This window comes from Drosophila rhopaloa, unplaced genomic scaffold (genome assembly GCF_018152115.1).
Source record: "Drosophila rhopaloa isolate 14029-0021.01 unplaced genomic scaffold, ASM1815211v1 contig_155, whole genome shotgun sequence".
NCBI lineage: Eukaryota > Metazoa > Arthropoda > Insecta > Diptera > Drosophilidae > Drosophila > Drosophila rhopaloa.
In genome coordinates this window covers 13,616,609-13,619,653 of record NW_025335034.1, presented here as the reverse complement: position 1 = coordinate 13,619,653, position 3,045 = coordinate 13,616,609, and the positions used below count along the sequence as shown (strand labels likewise).

Genomic DNA, 3,045 nt, shown 5'->3' with positions numbered 1-3,045 from the left:
GTGCGTGGATGTGATGTCTGCAAGGAGTCCAAAGCGCCAAATTTCTGGATGCAGGTCGGTATTGGGGAAAGAGTCCAGACGAAACAGCCATTTCAGAAGCTGTATATCGACTTCTTGGGGAAATATCCGAGGTCAAAGAAGGGTCATGCCTGGATTTTTATCGTGGTGGACCATTTCTCTAAATTCGTATTCTTGAAGGCCATGAAGGAAGCTACCTCCTCGAACGTCGTCGATTTCCTCATCCACGATGTGTTTTATAAATTTGGCGTCCCGGAGGTAATACACTCAGACAATGGTCCGCAGTTCACGTCGAAGATCTTCCAGGAGGCGATGGAGAGTTTCGGTATCTCACATCTAAAAACTCCGGTATACTCCCCACAGAGCAACGCCGCAGAACGAGTAAATCGAAACGTGTTGGCCGCAATCCGGAGCTTTTTAGATGGTGACCATCGAGACTGGGACGTGTACCTTCCTGAGATTGAGGTAGCCCTTCGAAACGCGATCCACTCGGCGATAGGAGAAGCGCCTTTCTTTACGGTGTTCAGACATCATATGTTCCTGAACGGCGCCAACTATAGGTTAGCGAGGAAGCTACAGTCCTTGTGTGACCACGAGATGGCGGGGATGACGACGGCGGACAAACTCCGAGTGATCCAGGAAAAGGTCTGGAAGAATCTGGAGACAGCCTATGACCGAAGCCGCAAGCGATATGACCAACGGGCTCGAAACTTCATGGCCAAGCCAGGTCAAGAGGTATACCACCGAAACTTCGTTCTTAGTGATTTTGGCAAGTCGTTCAACGCTAAGTTTGCTGGAAATTCCTTAAGGCTCGAGTGGTGAAAGCCGTTGGTAGCAATGCCTATGAGTTGGAAGACCTGCAAGGATGCCACCTCGGAGTTTACCACGCCAAGGATATCCGGGTATAACCTGAAAAAAGGCGGCATAAATTGAAGGAGCACAACAAAAAAACAGAGGTAGTACTTACTGGTAAGCGTGGGCACCGTTTGGAACTGCATTCGGATTTCGCCAGACACCGATCTCCAATGCTCCCAATGATTTCGTCGAGTGGCCATGGTTCGAAGGCGTCCCTCTAAATCCTTGGGTGGTGTTGCATTTCAAGTTGGAATCGGCTGGAAGAATTAAGAAGGAGGTATTCGTTTGGTAGGGTTATCGATAAAGTAGGAGGGTGGCAACCCCTACTGGAGTGGCGCCCCCTTCTGCTGATGTCTTGGCTATCTAGCTATTTAAAATAGCCCGGTTCGCTCTGGGTATGGCTAGAATGGCCTTGGATTCGTCCAATGACCCACTTTTGGGAGAGGGAAAGGGAACATGGCGTGATCAGCATGACATTGCGTAGGTCAGGGATAGGTTTTAGTTGCTGCCAGACATCGAAGCCATGTCGACGGGATTTTTATATTTCTTAGCTTAGAATAGGCCAAGAAAAAGTGAGAGTGCGATTAGTGCGAGTAAAGTTAGAAAATTAAGTGGAAATTTATTTATTTTAGGTCCACCGGGGACCCTAGTACATAGGGCCCCGGCAGTTTCTGTGATTTTCTTCGTTTTTTCACAATATTCTCGGAGAAAGGGCAGCAGCCCTCGTGGTAGTGCTCAGCAGCAACAGCCACCGGCAGCAGCAACAGCCACCGGCAGCAGCAACAGCCACCGGCCGCAGCAACAGCCACCGGCAGCAGCAACAGCCACCGGCAGCAGCGACAGCCGCAGGCAGCAGCGACAGCCACAGGCAGCAGCCACAGCCATAGCCATCAACACCAACCAACACCGTCGCAGGCAGTTGAGCTTATCTACATTACCTCGGTGAGTCCGTTCCGGGCACGTAGAACCCGAGCGGCACAACGTATCGAACACGACGCGACTCCCATACAACGCAGCATCTCCGACGTCACGGTCTGCAGTGGCCGAGGCAGGGCGTAATACCGGTTTCCGGACCGCCCTTTATAAGGGTCCCAAGTCGTCCTTCGGCGACCCGCAGCCGGCTTACTCGCCGCGCCTGTAATTAGATTTTAAGATTCATTTTTGTATTTGTAAATTTGTGTACTCGCCCTTGTCCGTTTCTGCACGTCTTCGTGATTCCGCGAGCTTGAGTCTGGCCTTGCGCTAACTCGGGGTCTGAAATTGCGAAAGCGGGCTTAGCAGAACTCAATACAATTTATTTATTTATATTTACCTGTCCCTTTTGTGTCCTCTTGGAGCTCCAGCAGGGTAATTAGGAAAGAAAAGAGGTGTTTGATGAATGACAGCCACTTGGCTTAAAAGTTCTGCGGGGCCAAATTTCCGTTTTTAAGAAGGCCTTGCAGCTGGTGCAGTCCAGGCCGGGTAGTGGTTTTGCCCTGACCTGTAAGAAATGGTATAAAGAGGAGAGGATATACTTAACGTTTATATTTGGAAACCTTATGTATATATTTATAAATAAATTTACTTAGAATGGAGATGAAGATGATGTGGGCCTAAGGCAATTTCCAGCGGGGAGATGAACCGGTCGTAGTCTGGCCTGGCAGTGGCTCCGGCCTTGGAACATGGGTGGTGCCTCCCTCGCGACGCTAGGGGCACCACAGGAAGGGTGGGTGCGCTGTGGCAGCCACATCCAATGCCACTTTTCCGTCATATTTGTCCCGGTTTGTTTATTTTGTCTTGTTTACCTTTTTTTTTTTGTTAGAGATGTTAGTATTTGTAGTGTGAGACGTCGATAGTAATCGATATTTAATGTTGTGGGGCTCTAGGGACATTGGGGGAACTCCGCCCTGAGGATTCCGGAGCTAGCCGGGGCCGTCCCAGGGAGAACAATATGCAGTTCCATAACAATATATATGCTTTATAGGGTCGGAAACGCTTCCTTCTACCTGTTACATACTTTTGCACGAATACAATATACCCTTTTACTCTACGAGTAACGGGTATAATAAAGGTAGATCATTAAATAACAACATTAAACAATATTACACTGCGAACCTTAAAAAAATAAATCAACCAAAGGTCATTAAACATAACATTTAAAACAAGTGTCCTAAAAAATGTAAACAAAACAAA

The 3,045-nt window shown here is 48.4% G+C and overlaps 2 long non-coding RNA genes across 2 annotated transcripts; both read right to left on the bottom strand.

Moving 5' to 3' along the window:
- Positions 1-630: 630 nt before the first annotated feature.
- LOC123037268 lies at positions 631-1,984 on the bottom strand. Its single transcript, XR_006417428.1, has 3 exons — positions 1,812-1,984; positions 986-1,130; positions 631-927 (listed from the first exon to the last, which is right to left on the bottom strand). It is a non-coding gene; the product is annotated as an uncharacterized LOC123037268 (long non-coding RNA).
- An 8-nt stretch (positions 1,985-1,992) lies between these two features.
- Positions 1,993-2,631, bottom strand: LOC108044215. Its single transcript, XR_006417427.1, has 3 exons — positions 2,438-2,631; positions 2,186-2,353; positions 1,993-2,127 (listed from the first exon to the last, which is right to left on the bottom strand). It is a non-coding gene; the product is annotated as an uncharacterized LOC108044215 (long non-coding RNA).
- Between the last annotated feature and the right edge of the window lie 414 nt (positions 2,632-3,045).